The 15,983-nt window shown below is 56.0% G+C and overlaps 1 long non-coding RNA gene across 1 annotated transcript in view; it reads right to left on the bottom strand.

The window, feature by feature from the left end:
* LOC138566615 (uncharacterized) overlaps positions 1 to 15,983 on the bottom strand; it is a 131,496-nt gene that overhangs the window by 112,352 nt on the left and 3,161 nt on the right. The window lies entirely within an intron of this gene.

Below are 15,983 nucleotides of genomic sequence, written 5' to 3'. Positions count from 1 at the left end.
GGTCTCCACTCAGCACCATAAGGAGCTGAGTGCCATCCGCATAGTTGGTAAAGTGGATGACAAGGGTGGTAAGGAGGTCGCAGAGGGGCTTAATGTACAAGTTAAAGAGTAAGGGGAACAAACATGCTCCCTGTGGGTCGCCATCGTGTATTTGCTTGAAGACTCAGGATCCAGTACCCCAGCACTCGCGTGTTTTCCTATTACTAAGGAAAAAGCTGATCCCATTTGTCGTCTCTTTGGAGACTTTGCCAAAGGCTAGTAGACGATCTAAAAGGCGCTTATGCTCTAGCAAATCAAACGCGGCAGACCGATCTAACAGTACCAAAAGCCTTGCTTTGCTTTCATTAATGATCTTGAGCATATGTGACTGTAAATCTAATAATGCACTTTCCGTGTTCATGTAATTCGCACAGTCCAGATTGGGTCAGATGTAACATCTTGGCTGATTCCAGATGATGCTGACGCTGTGACATAGTGATTCTATCAATGATTTAACTCACAATATAAGATTAGGGGGGTAATTCATAGAATTTAGCGCACAAGTGGTGCACGCGGCTGGCGCACAGTGTGCGCGTGCGAATCTCTGCACCAGCCGCGTGCACTAAAATCCATTTCCACGCACAGCGTATTCATGGATTTACCAAAACCAGCCGTGGTGCAGAGTGGTGCAGTGACCCTGCAGAAGCGCCAGTTACGCCCCCAAGACATCAAAATCCCCAATCCAGAGCAAAGGGCTGCGATAACCCTGGACCAGTATACAGGACCGCCACACAGCTCATGGCAAGCGGGGAGCGTGTATTACTGGGGTTTGCAGAAAGTTTCACACGCATTTGGAGCAGGGTACGTGTATTTCAGGGGTGCGCGGGAGTTTCACACGCGATTGGCCCTGTGCGAGTGGGGTACGTGTATAACTGAGGTTCGCAGGAAGTCTCACACGCGATTGGAGCAGGGTACATGTATTTTGGGGGTGCGCGGGAAGTTCCACACGCAATTGGCCCTGTGCGAGTGGGGTACGTGTATAACTGGGGTTCGCGGGAAGTCTCACATGCGATTAGAGCAGGGTTCGTGTATTTCGGGGGTGCGCGGGAAGTTTCACACGCGATTGGCCCTGTGCGAGTGGGGTACGTGTATAACTGGGGTTCGCGGGAAGTCTCACACGTGATTGGAGCAGGGTACGTGTATTTCAGGGGTGCGTGGGAAGTTTCACACACGATTGGCCCTGTGCGAGCGGGGTATGTGTATTTCGGGGGGTGCGCGGGAAGTTTCAAACGCGATTGGCCCTTTGCGAGTGGGGTATGTGTAAAACTGGGGTTCGCGGGAAGTCTCACACACGATTAGATCCGGGTATGTGTATTTCGGGGTTTCGCAGGAAGTTTCACACGCGATTGGCCCTGTGCAAGTGGGGTACATGTATTCCTGGGGGGCGCGGGAAGATTCACATGCGATTGGCCCTGTGCGAGCGGGGTACGTGTATTCCTAGGGTGCGCGGGAAGTTTCACATGTGATTTTGCTGTCAGAGCGGGGTACGTGAATTGGCAGTGTGGGTCCTCCCAGGTGTTCCCTCTACAACCTCCACGGCCCCAGCAGGCAGCCCACACCACAGGGGACTACCCTGCACCCCTGGTCATGTCCGGCAGGCAGCCCATCCACCATGGGCATGCCCCCCAGCCAAGCCACATGTCAGCTTGCACTACTGATCACCAACTCATGTCCCCTTGCACCCCACCCCCCAGCTTTCAGGGTCACCTGCCAGCAGGCCCCCACTCACGTCCATCTGCACCCACACCCCCCAGCAGTCAGGGGAACCTGCCAGCAGGCCCCCACTCATGTCCCCCTGCAACCCCACCCCCCAGCAGTCAGGGTCACCTGCCAGCAGGCCCCACTCATGTCCCACTCATGACCCCCAGCACACCCACCCCCCAGCAGTCAGGGTCACCTGCCAGCAGGCCCCCACTCATGTCCCCTTGCACCCCTAGCCCCAGCAGTCAGGGGCACCTGCCAGCAGGCTCCCACTCATGTCCCAGTCATGTCCCCCAGCACCCCCACCCCCAGCAGTCAGGGGCACCTGCCAGCAGGCCCCCACTCATGTCCCCCAGCACCCCCACCCCCCAGAAGTCAGGGCCACCTGCCAGCAGGCCCCCACTCATGTCCCCCTGCACCCCCACCCCCCCAGCAGCCAGGGGCACCTGCCAGCAGGCCCCCACTCATGTCCCACTCATGTCCCCCAGCACCCCCTCCCCCCAGCAGTCAGGGTCGCCTGCCAGCAGGCCCCCACTCATGTCCCATTCTTGTCCCCCAGCACCCCCACCCCCAGCAGTCAGGGGCACGTGCCTGCAGGCTCCCACTCATGTCCCCCAGCACCCCCACCCCCCAGCAGTCAGGGGTACCTGCCAGCAGGTCCCCACTCATGTCCACCAGCAGCCCCGCCCCCAGCAGTCAGGGGCACCTGCCAGCAGGCCCCCACTCATGTCTTCCAGCACCCCCATCCCCCAGCAGTCAGGGTCACCTGCCAGCAGGCTCCCACTTATGTCCCCCTGCACCCCCACCCCCAGCAGTCAGGGGCACCTGCCAGCAGGCCCCCACTCATGTCCCCCAGCACCCCCACCCCCCAGCAGTCAGGGGTACCTGCCAGCAGGCCCCCACTCATGTCCTCCAGCACCCCCACCCCCCAGCAGTCAGGGGCACCTGCCAGCAGGCCCCCACTCATGTCCCCCAGCACCCCCATCCCCCAGCAGTCAGGGTCACCTGCCAGCAGGCCCCCACTCATGTCCCCCTGCACCCACACCCCCAGCAGTCAGGGGCACCTGCCAGCAGGCCCCCACTCATGTCCGCCACCACCCCCCAGCAGTCAGGGTCACCTGCCAGCAGGCCCCCACTCATGTCCCCCTGCACCCCCACCCCCCAGCAGTCAGGGTCACCCGCCAGCAGGCCCCCACTCATGTCCCCCAGCACCCCCACCCCCCAGCAGTCAATGGAACCTGCCAGCAGGCCTCCACTTATGTCCCCCAGCACCCCCACCCCCCAGCAGTCAGGGGCACCTACCAGCAGGCCCCCACCATGTCCCCCAGCACCCCCACCCCCCAGCAGTCAGGGTCACCTGCCAGCAGGCCCCCACTCATGTCCCCCTGCACCCCAACCCCCCAGCAGTCAGGGGCACCTGCCAGCAGGCCCCCACTCATGTCCCACTCATTTCCCCCAGCACCCTCACCCACCAGCAGTCAGGGTCACCTGCCAGCAGGCCCCCACTCATGTCCCCTGCACTGCCCAGCAGTCAGGGTCACCTGCCAGCAGGCCCCCACTCATGTCCCCCAGCACCCCCACCCCCCAGCAGTCAGGGGCACCTGCCAGCAGGCCCCCACTCATGTTCCCCTACACCCCCACCCCCCAGCAGTCAGGGGCACCTGCCAGCAGGCCCCCACTCATGTACCCCTGCCACCACGTCATGACGATCCTCAAACATGGGCCTTATGGCCAGCCTCCCCAGCCCAAAGACCCAACCAAGTATTGCATCCACCCACATAGAAATGCCAATTACATGATACAACCCCAATGGCAAGTATGTAAATGAACACATGTCCATCACACACACACAATGGGTGCAAGTCAATGTGAAAACCCATATCATGACATGCATGAAACCAATGAGATAATACCACACATGGAAGTATGAAGAAAAAAATGTATTAAACACAACATGAATGTAATGAAAATACAACACATAACAATGGGAATAAGAAAAGAAACGTTGCATGTGCGTAAAATAATAAAAAAAACAAGAAATCATAATTCAAAGAAATCCAAAAGAAATGGTGTCCAAAGTCTCAGTCCAACAAAGCAAATCCAAGGGAAAAAAGAAAGTGAAATCCATTGCTCCATGGTGAAATAAAAAAAAAAAGAGATTAATCCACTGGTGAACTTTGTACAAATCAACAATCCAGGGTCCATGAGCCCAACTAATGAAATGAAACCTACAAAAAAGACTACCTAATCAAAAACCATATACAAAAACGTGGTGCATTGTCTAAGCGCCCCAAAATAAACATAAACAGAAAGGAAACCTAACACTATCTAACTATATACAATGGCGGTGGGCAAGTCCTGCGGCACACTCTGTGGTGTCCCGGGCCAGGGCATCATCGAACTCCATGTCGATGTCCCGGAGGCGGGCCTCTGTCCTGGCCCCGAGATCTCGCAGGGAGGCACTCATGGCCTGTTCCAACTCCCTGTGAGTTGCCTCGAGGCACCCTGCCTGATGTAACATCTTGGCTGATTCCAGATGATGCTGACGCTGTGACATAGTGATTCTATCAATGATTTAACTCACAATATAAGATTAGGGGGGTAATTCATAGAATTTAGCGCACAAGTGGTGCACGCGGCTGGCGCACAGTGTGCGCGTGCGAATCTCTGCACCAGCCGCGTGCACTAAAATCCATTTCCACGCACAGCGTATTCATGGATTTACCAAAACCAGCCGTGGTGCAGAGTGGTGCAGCGACCCTGCAGAAGCGCCAGTTACGGCCCCAAGACATCAAAATCCCCAATCCAGCGCAAAGGGCTGCGATAACCCTGGACCAGTATACAGGACCGCCACACAGCACACGGCAAGCGGGGAGCGTGTATTACTGGGGTTTGCAGAAAGTTTCACATGCATTTGGAGCAGGGTATGTGTATTTTGGGGGTTCGCGGGAAGTTTCACATGCGATTGGCCCTGTGCGAGTGGGGTACATGTATTCCTGGGGTGCGCAGGAAGTTTCACATGCGATTGGCCCTGTGCGAGTGGGGTACGTGTATAACTGGGGTTCGCGGGAAGTCTCACACGCGATTGGAGCAAGGTACATGTATTTTGGGGGTGCGCGGGAAGTTTCACACGCGATTGGCCCTGTGCGAGTGGGGTACGTGTATAACTGGGGTTCGCGGGAAGTCTCACATGCGATTGGAGCAGGGTACGTGTATTTTGGGGGGGCGCGGGAAGTTTCACACGCGATTGGCCCTGTGGGAGTGGGGTACGTGTATAACTGGGGTTCGCGGGAAGTCTCACATGCGATTAGAGCAGGCTATGTGTATTTCGGGGGTGCACGGGAAGTTTCACACGGGCCCTGTGCGAGTGGGGTATGTGTATTTCGGGGGGTGCGCGGGAAGTTTCACACGCGATTGGCTCTGTGCGAGTGGGGTATGTGTAAAACTGGGGTTCGCGGGAAGTCTCACACAGGATTAGATCCGGGTACGTGTATTTCGGGGTTTCGCAAGACGTTTCACACGCGATTGGCCCTGTGCAAGTGGGGTACATGTATTCCTTAGGTGCGCAGGAAGATTCACACGCGATTGGCCCTGTGCGAGCGGGGTACGTGTATTCCTGTGGTGCGCGGGAAGTTTCACACGTGATTTTGCTGTCAGAGCGGGGTACGTGAATTGGCAGTGTGGGTCCTCCCAGGTGTTCCCTCTACACCCTCCACAGCCCCAGCAGGCAGCCCACACCACAGGGGACTACCCTGCACCCCTGGTCATGTCCGGCAGGCAGCCCATCCACCATGGGCATGCCCCCCAGCCAAGCCACATGTCAGCTTGCACTACTGATCACCAACTCATGTCCCCTTGCACCCCACCCCCCAGCAGTCAGGATCACCTGCCTGCAGGCCCCCACTCACGTCCATCTGCACCCCCACCCCCCAGCAGTCAGGGGAACCTGCCAGCAGGCCCCCATTCATGTCCCCCTGCAACCTCACCCCCCAGCAGTCAGGGTCACCTGCCAGCAGGCCCTACACATGTCCCACTCATGACCCCCAGCACCCCCACCCCCCAGCAGTCAGGGTCACCTGCCAGCAGGCCCCCACTCATGTCCCCCTGCACCCCCACCCCCAGCAGTCAGGGGCACCTGCCAGCAGGCTCCCACTCATGTCCCAGTCATGTCCCCCAGCACTCCCACCCCCCAGCAGTCAGGGGCACCTGCCAGCAGGCCCCCACTCATGTCCCCCAGCACCCCCACCCCCCAGAAATCAGGGTCACCTGCCAGCAGGCCCCCACTCATTTCCCCCTGCACCCCCACCCCCCAGCAGTCAGGGGCACCTGCCAGCAGGCCCCCACTCATGTCCCACTCATGTCCCCCAGCATCCCCACCCCCCAGCAGTCAGGGTCGCCTGCCAGCAGGCCCCCACTCATGTCCCCCTGCACCCCCACCCCCCAGCAGTCAGGGGCACCTGCCAGCAGGCCCCCACTCATGCCCCCCAGCACCCCCACCCCCCAGCAGTCAGGGTCACCTGGCAGCAGGCCCCCACTCATGTCCCACTCTTGTCCCCCAGCACTCCCACCCCCAGCAGTCAGGGGCACATGCCAGCAGGCCCCCACTCATGTCCCCCAGCACCCCCACCCCCCAGCAGTCAGGGGTACCTGCCAGCAGGTCCCCACTCATGTCCCCCAGCAGCCCCACCCCCAGCAGTCAGGGGCACCTCCCAGCAGGCCCCCACTCATGTCCCCCAGCACCCCCATCCCCCAGCAGTCAGGGTCACCTGCCAACAGGCCCCCACTCATGTCCCCCTGCACCCACACCCCCAGAAGTCAGGGGCACCTGCCAGCAGGCCCCCACTCATGTCCCCCAGCACCCCCACCCCCCAGCAGTCAGGGGTACCTGCCAGCAGGCCCCCACTCATGTCCCCCAGCACCCCCACCCCCCAGCAGTCAGGGGCACCTGCCAGCAGGCCCCCACTCATGTCCCCCAGCACCCCCATCCCCCAGCAGTCAGGGTCACCTGCCAGCAGGCCCCCACTCATGTCCCCCACCACCCCCACCCCCCAGCAGTCAGGGTCACCTGCCAGCAGGCCCCCACTCATGTCCCCGTGCACCCCCACCCCCCAGCAGTCAGGGTCACCCGCCAGCACGCCCCCACTCATGTCCCCCAGCACCCCCACCCCCCAGCAGTCAGGGGAACCTGCCAGCAGGCCCCCACTCATGTCCCCCAGCACCCCCACCCCCCAGCAGTCAGGGGCACCTACCAGCAGGCCCCCACTCATGTCCCCCAGCACCCCCACCCCCCAGCAGTCAGGGTCACTTGCCAGCAGGCCCCCACTCATGTCCCCCTGCACCCCAACCCCCCAGCAGTCAGGGGCACCTGCCAGCAGGCCCCCACTCATGTCCCACTCATTTCCCCCAGCACCCTCACCCACCAGCAGTCAGGGTCACCTGCCAGCAGGCCCCCACTCATGTCCCCCTGCACTGCCCAGCAGTCAGGGTCACCTGCCAGCAGGCCCCCACTCATGTCCCCCAGCACCCCCACCCCCCAGCAGTCAGGGGCACCTGCCAGCAGGCCCCCACTCATGTTCCCCTACACCCCCACCCCCCAGCAGTCAGGGGCACCTGCCAGCAGGCCCCCACTCATGTACCCCTGCCACCACGTCATGATGATCCTCAAACATGGGCCTTATGGCCATCCTCCCCAGCCCAAAGACCCAACCAAGTATTGCATCCACCCACATAGAAATGCCAATTACATGATACAACCCCAATGGCAAGTATGTAAATTAACACATGTCCATCACACACACACAATGGGTGCAAGTCAATGTGAAAACCCATATAATGACATGTATGTAACCAATGAGATAATACCACACATGGAAGTATGAAGAAAAAAATGTATTAAACACAACATGAATGTAATGGAAATACAACACATAACAATGGGAATAAGAAAAGAAACGCTGCATGTGCGTAAAATAATAAAAAACAAGAAATCATAATTCAAAGAAATCCAAAAGAAATGGTGTCCAAAGTCTCAGTCCAACAAAGCAAATCCAAGGGAAAAAAGAAAGTGAAATCCATTGCTCCATGGTGAAATAAAAAAAAAAGATTAATCCACTGGTGAACTTTGTACAAATCAACAATCCAGGGTCCATGAGCCCAACTAATGAAATTAAACCTACAAAAAAGACTACCTAATCAAAAAAACTATATACAAAAACGTGGTGCATTGTCTAAGCGCCCCAAAATAAACATAAACAGAAAGGAAACCTAACACTATCTAACTATATACAATGGCGGCGGGCAAGTCCTGCGGCACACTCTGTGGTGTCCCGGGCCAGGGCATCATCGAACTCCATGTCAATGTCCCGGAGGCGGGCCTCTGTCCTGGCCCCGAGGTCTCGCAGGGAGGCACTCATGGCCTGTTCCAACTCCCTGTGTGTTGCCTCGAGGCACCCTGCCTGCCTTAACTCCCGACGCATGGAGAACTCCGCCCTAACCATGGTGAGCGCGCCTCTTCTGCACGCCGCCGCTCTGCATCTATCCGCTGGCCCAACCGCTGCCACACGGAAGACACTCCCATTCCTGGGTCCTCCTGCCCTCTGGTCGATGCTTGCCTCTCCGATGTTGATGGCCCCGAGCCATCATTGCTCTCACCTAGAGCCTGCTCCTCCTGCTGCTGTCCATGTGCCCTGTCTGATGGTGCCTGCACATCCTCCATCAGCTGGTCTCCAGTTGTGGTGTCCACCCCTGCTGGACCGCCGACTCCCGACTGTGGCAGGGATGTGAGCTCCACCAAGCTGGCTGTGTTGGTCGGGCCAGGTCCACAGGGGGCCCTGGTGGAATCTGGGCCGAAAGACGTTGTGGAGAACGACTGGCGCATAGTCTCCACAGAGGAGGAGAGGTCCGCCAGAGTGTGCGACACATGTAGGAACCCACCGACCAGGGCCCCTCCCAGCAGTGCCACGTCACGACGCTGCTCTTTGTGATGGAATGCGTTCTCCACCCAGGAAGAACGCACGTCATCACGAATGACACACGTGCGCAACGCGACACCAACCAGGACGGAGCCCGTACGGTCGTGGGACCCCTCGTCCGCAGGTAGTGGAGAGGCAGATGACATGGCACTCTCCCGTACCTGCGGACGGGCCTGGGACGGGGCATCCCTGCTGGTGCATGGTGGTGCAGTCACAGGGTCAAGGACAGCGACATGCACAGGCCCCTCCACGGTGGCCTGTGCTGCCTCCTGACCCTGGCCCTGGACTGCACCACTTGCACCAGTGGTACTACCCCCCACCAGGCCCCATGTGTGGCTCAGTAGCGGGCTCCTCCTCCTCTGTGGAGACCACCAACCTGGATGTCTCCGCACCGTCTTCTGCCATTGGAAGCCCCTGTGGGGGCTCACACAGCCCTTCCGCTACAGCCGTAGTGGCAGACGCGGCACCAGCCCCCTCGCTCCCGTATGATGGAACTTACTGGGAGGGTGGCTGGGCCTTGCGTCGCCGCCCGGTGGAGGCATACCCGCCGCTTGGCTCCACAGCGCCGTCTCCGCCCTCTTCTTCACTTGACGCTGTGTAGAGGGAGACATAGAACACAAGCATCAGGGTACAGTACAACATTTCCCTACACAGGAAGCAAAAACACATGAGTGGCACTGTCAAATGTCACTTCCATCCTGTCCCTCCACAACACATGGTTGAATGCCTGCAATCAACATCAGCATCCATGTACAAGGGACTCTGTTAACCAAGATGTTGCCTTCAAAGTCACATGCATCCATGGCATTTCAAAGTCACACACACACTTCTCAAACACACACACACACACACATGTGCACCATACATGTTCATGACATCAGCACCCATCTCTCACCCCCCTCCATGTCCAAGAACAGAGACTGCCATGCTTTCATGTGTACATTCCGCATACAGCTCTCCATGTTGCATTGTAACTCATGCACCAACCATGTGGTTCACACATTACTGGCCTCACATGCAGGACCATGATGTCCCTGCACACACACATCCATACATGACCTATGTCACACATACAGGCAAGTATCAGACTACCAGCACACTGCAACATGCCCTGTCTCACACACCAATGCTTGGCCACTTACTGCTCAACTCCAGACGGGTCTGCCTCTGCAGGATCTGGGCATGGAGCGCTGGGCCTACGCATTCCAGGACCCTCATCTGGATGTTACTCTTGCGTGCCCGACCCCCCTCCATGAGGCGCTGGGCCTTTATGAGGGTCCTGGACCTAAAGTCCTCCCAGCGCTTCTTGACATGCTTGATGTCGCGGGTTGCCACCACATCCGCGTTGATGGCAACCACTACGTCGTCCCAGATCCTCTCCCGTCCTTCCTTGTTGGTGCATGACGTTCGGAAGAGGGCATCTTAATGCCCCAGGACATGCTCTACCAGGACACCAACTTACTTCTGACTGAAGATGGTGGCCCTCTGCCTCTCTGGCTGGGGGTCGCCAGTGGTCTCAGATGGTGTTTGCCCCGACATGGCGACCCCCGAGGCAGGTGTGGGTGGGCAACTGGCTCCTGGGGCTGGGCTGTAGAGCGATGGTATCCCAGTCGGGAGTCTTCTGTTCCAGCAGGGGTGGACAGCAACTGGACCCCTGCAGATGGCAGATGTGCAGGCACCAAATAGCAGGGCATGTGGGCAGCAGGCAGTCAGGCAGCAGCAAATGGCAGGTGGGAGCGTGCTCGGGGCTCTGGGGGGCAGAAAAATGGCCTTCAGGGCAGGAGCATGGTCTTCCTTGTGTTTTCGCGTAGCCAGCTTGATACGGAGTGATTTGGCACTTGAAAATATTGCACGTCAGCGTGTAATTCGAGGAAAGGCCCTTAGTGCCCTTAGCACGTAAGCGTGTCAGCACACATACGCAATTTCATTGGACCAAAGGACCTTAGCGCGTAAGCGCGTAAGTTACATTACGAGCGTGGGTGTTTCCCTCATAGCACGTGATGACAGAGCACACATGGAAAAACTGCACGTCCGAGTGTCATCGCATGTAATTGGAGGAAAGGGCCCACGTACACGCGTATGTGACGTGTACGTGTGGGCCGGTTTAAAAGCTACATGTAGGACACCATTTCCTTGTACGTGCTTTTCGTGGAGAGCGAGTGGGTGAATTCTGTACTTCTTGCCGGTTCACACGCGATTACTTCACAGCGTTTCAAGTTCGTACTCCCTATTACCTCTGACAGCTTTTTTCTGATTTTCTGTTGGGCCTGTTTCCTCAAACAGCGTTCACTACTTCTTTTGTCCTGTCTCCTCAGACAGCGTACATTTCTTCTTTTGGCGGGGATGTTGCCAACGCACACGTATTTTTCACGTTCTTTTTCCAGGCAGACGGTGAGTCGCGCACGTATTTAACAACTGTGCCTGCCCCGTGTGTTGTGTACCCCTTCAGAGGTCATTGTAGGCTCCGTGTATTACGCGTACAATTATTTTTGTGTTTCTGAGTGCCACAGCGTAGTGCAGGTTCATTTTTTCATACACATGGTCTACGAGGGGTTGCCTGTACGTTATTTTTTTATTTTGGGCTGCATGTGCGTTGCGTGACCCGTCATCTTCCCAGGGGGTCACAGACAGCCTTGTTAGAGCACTAGGGTACGAATTCCATCTAGTACCCTACCCCTTTAACCCCCAATTGGACAGGACAATTGTTTAATTCAAATCCCATACGCACAACAACATCAGTGGCATGGTTGGGAGGTGAGCAAGTGGTAAGGGAGGCAAAGGTGGCCGACCATCAAAAGGTGGCCGTGGTGGGCGTGGTAGGGGACGTGGCCGGGATTTGCAGGGTGCCCCTATACCCCCATGTGTGGAGGACCAATCAGGGACACCCATGCCCCCCCCTCATGGTTTAGGGAAACATGGCTGACACATCCCAGCTCAGCCCTTGTTGGATCAGCCCATTGTGGCACCTGACCTGGCACAGGATGACTCCCAGGCTGACTTCCAGGTTAGCAAGTCTAGGCCACGTGTGGCAGTGCAAGTTGTTGTCACCAAGCCACGTGGATCTGGGGCAGCTATGTCATCTGCTGCCCCAAGTAGGCAGGGTGGGTAGGCTGCAGGGGCAGCTGCAGCTCCATCCGCCCCAGCTCTGACTCTCCCAGCCAGGACAGTGTCGGTCAAGGTCCATCAAACTGACGTTCCCCCTGCCAACATCACCCTGCAACCAATGCCTGCACCAAGACCTATGGTCATTGTGCATTCGTACACTCCCAGTACCCAGTCCACCTGCGCTTCTGCCCCTACTGACCTGAGTGGCGTAAGCCACTCAGGCTCCGCTCCACCTTTGAAGAAGAGGAAGAAGGGTGCTCTGGCACAACAGGCTGAGACCCCAGACACGGCTACACACTCCGGCACGTCAAGGAAGCCTAGCTTTAATGACCCGGAACTTGATGCACTTGTGACTTATGTGTCGGCACATAGCCGCGAAATTTTGGTGACTGCAGGGTGCAAGACCACACCTGGTCAACGTAGGGCAAACTGGCAGACCATCGCGGACCGCATAAGTGCCCTTGGATTTGTGAGGCACACAGCTGATGATTGCTACAAGCGGTGGAATGACCAGAAATGCAGAGCAAAGAACAAGCTGGCCTCAAATCATGCCGCTACTCTGGTGATTGGCGGTGGGTCTCCACAAAAGGACAACAAACTCACTGAACACGAGTCTGTTGCTGGGACCTTCGTCACAGAGGAACAGATCCAAGGTGTGGGAGATCTACCTGATTACGAAGCATTGTCCGGTGAGTGGCCATGCGTGTGTGTGTAATCCATGTGTATGTTGTTTGGGTGACGGGTTCTGATTCAGTGCCAGGTGAGGGTGTGTACTCCTGAGTGTTATGGGTCACCCATTTGCTTCCTCCCATAAATTCACGTGCCTTGGATTTGGGTATGACTGTATCCCTTCTGCCCACAGTTGCCAATTAGGCACACATTAGTGCACTTTACCTTGAACTGTCATCTTGCAACTACATAGTTCACATTTTGTAAGTGTTCATTCAGGCTGATTGTTTCCACTCTCCCCTTTTTGCTAGGCATTTTTCTGCACTATTGCGACATACGTGCTATGTTTCAGTCATTGTTCACAGCCCACACTAGGGCACTATTTTCACATGGTTATGTTAATGATTAGACCATTCAGGCCAATGGAATCTTGGCCTGCAGAACATTTTCATAAGGGCCTGTTTGCATGTGGAAGATGACAGGTGTTTCCTGTGATGTCAAAGGGACCAACCATTGATCAGCCCACAATGACTGTGTTATTGGACACTGGATGTGTTTCAGTGTGTGGCACATACATATTTTGCAACACTATTCAGCATCAATCTTCGCATCATTTCGATGTGACATGGATATGTGACATTACTCATTCACTGACATATTCCTGTAGTTTTGTAATTTACCGTGGCTATGCTACATGACATCTGTGTGGTGGCATGTGTCATGTATGTGTATTGGACATGCCACTCACAGCAGGATGTGTGATGCCAGTGCTACCCAACATGCTACAAATGTGTTGCATATCCATATTGCTCTCCCCAGTGTCTGCCTTTTTGACTCCACTTCCAACTCTTTGACAGTACATGCATGGCACGGTTATAGTCATGTGGGACATGTGAAATTCATGTACTGGATCTCTGGCTTGTCACGGCCTTTGTGTGTGCTATTTTGCTCATGCCTGTTTCCATTTGTTGTCTTTCATGTTTTTGCAGATGATGACACACTTGTTGCTGTTGAGGTTGAGGAGATGGTGCAGACCCAGGAGGAATCTCAGGCACGACCGGGCACCAGTGGGGGACGTGGTGTGGTGGTGGGTGAAAACCCAATGTTACTGCAGTCAATACTGTCCAGGGGTGCCTCTGGGTGCACCTCCCCAGACCTCTATTCAGGTGCTGAGTCGGATAATGAGACTTATGTGCAGTCGCAGGTAAGTGTTTCTGGCAGGGATTCTGTTCTGTCCAACCCACCTGGCCCAGGGGTAGAACCCTCTATGGGGATGTCAGTGTTGGTAGGTCCGCCTTTGGCGGTTACGGATGCAGGGTCACACTCCACAGCATCTGATCCTGTTCCTGGGCCAGCAGATCAGAGGGGGAATCCAGTCCTGCAGCCTCAGGCAGTGCCCGCACAGCAAGGTGCAGATCGCCTTGCCCCAAACAGGTGTGGTGCCCGTTGATGCGGTGGCCGTGCCCCACCAGGCAATACTGTATGGGAAAACTCCATGTACGGTATGGCAACCCAACAGGCAGCATCAGTAGAAATGATGGCTCAGGCAATGGAGAGGGTGGCCACTTCCATTATCCCCCCTGAAAGGCAGATGGAGCAACAACAGCAGGCAACAGGCTCCATTTGCCAATCACACAGGGAAGACATGTTGGCGTCCAACAGTGACAGACGGGCGGCACTGGAGACTCTGCGCAAATCCATATCAATTGAGTCCCAGGGAAGGGAAGCCCTGAGGGTAGAACTACATAACCTCAGGCAGACTCTGGTTGCACTTGAGGCTTCCAGTAATTTAAGGGCAGAACAGCATCTGGAGCAGCTCACACGTTCGCTCTCAGCTGAGCTGCATGCAACACGTGAGGAGATCCGGGCATCACGCAAGGCCATGCGTGCAGAAATGCAGGCAACCCATGATGTGCTGCATGGGGATCTCCGCACTTTAATCCTCCAGAATCAGACCTTCCAGACCTGCATGCTTGCTGCCATGGAGGACCATACCAGGGCTTTGCGTGGGCTGCCTCCCATAATGCCACCGCCTCCTGAAGCAGCAGCAGAGGATGAGCAGAGCGACAGCAGTTCTCCCACAATGGCACAGCCGTGCAGGCCATGAGGTCAAGGAGGCTTTTATTTTTTTTCGCAACATCCACACAGGTGGGTGTTGGTGTGCACCCTGTCCTCGAACCTCCTGGGTGGCCTCCCCCAATCCCCCTGGACCCCCATGGCCATTTTTGATTTTTTTTGTTTTTTTACAGTGTGTTGCCTTGTGTGGCTCCCGTGGGCATCCACTGTATTCCGGCTGGGCACATGCAGGCTTGTCCTGAGTTTGGGTTAGATGCTTGGGTTCGTGAGACACACACCCCTCCTGCTTCCCGTTTCCATGGGCTTGCAAAGGGTGTGACCAAGTGACATTGAATTACACAGTGACGTTGGGCTCCCATGAGCTGTGTGGGCAGTCTGTAGTCAATACTGTGTAGACATCCCTAGTGGATATTGTTGTTGCATTGTACACTTCATGGTGTATTGATATGTGCTTGTGCATCCATGTCTTCCTCCTAATCTGCAGGTTCCTTCCTCTTGTCGTCACAAGGACGTCTACTTTGCAGCTGCAGCTCATGTTGTATGCAGTACACTGAGACATTTGCGTGGCAGCAACACTGTACAGTTGGAAGGGGTCAATGTGGTGGCATATTCAGGTAGTAAGACTACCACTACTTTAACTTAGTACTGTCATGTTTTTGCTATTTTTGATTTTGTGTTGCTGCATTGTATTGTTGGTAAGTATTTGGTCATGTGTGTTGTTAGGTATACATTACTGGGAGCATATTGTGTGTGGGTATTTTCCATTGGGGACAGTGTACTTTGTGACACTTGTGTCAGGTTTTGTGCATTTCTTTGTTTGCTTTCACATTGCATGACATGCCATGGTGTGTTGGGTGGCGGAGCTGGGGAGGGGTTGGGTGACATGGCGCTGTTTTCATGTTGTATTTTGCTAGGGGGTAATGAATTTAACAGCATAGATGTATGTCTTTTGATGACACAGCATTGGTGGTGTTTGTCTAGGTAGGGATGCACACAATGTAACACTTCCAGGTGACCAATCTTAGGCTGGTATGGTTGTGACAGTTGACTGTCCCTTATGTCATCATCATTGATTGTCAGCTGGTATGTACCAGGGCTGTGTGCACTCCACAGGGGTGTGATTTTATGTGAAGTAATTAGCCACCAGCTGCATACGGGCTGCCTCACCACGTGCCCTTCCCCTCCCATGCGCAGCGGGCGTGCATGTTGTTGGGGATGTGGAGGCACCACCATGTCCACCGGCAGGCCCCGGCGTGTTGCAACGTTGTGCAGGACACATGCTGCCACTATGATCCTGCACACTACTGGGGGAGTGTATAGCAGCTGCCCACCAGAGTGGTCAAGGGAGCGAAAACGTGACTAGAGCACTTTGAATGTTCGCTCCACTATGCCCCTGGTTGCAATATGGGCTGTGTTGTATCT

The sequence above is a fragment of the Ambystoma mexicanum genome, chromosome 2p, assembly GCF_040938575.1.
Source record: "Ambystoma mexicanum isolate Mex_15411 chromosome 2p, UKY_AmexF1_1, whole genome shotgun sequence".
In the NCBI taxonomy this organism is placed as follows: domain Eukaryota; kingdom Metazoa; phylum Chordata; class Amphibia; order Caudata; family Ambystomatidae; genus Ambystoma; species Ambystoma mexicanum.
Note: the sequence above shows the minus strand (reverse complement) of the source record. Positions and strands in the feature narration are given on the sequence as shown.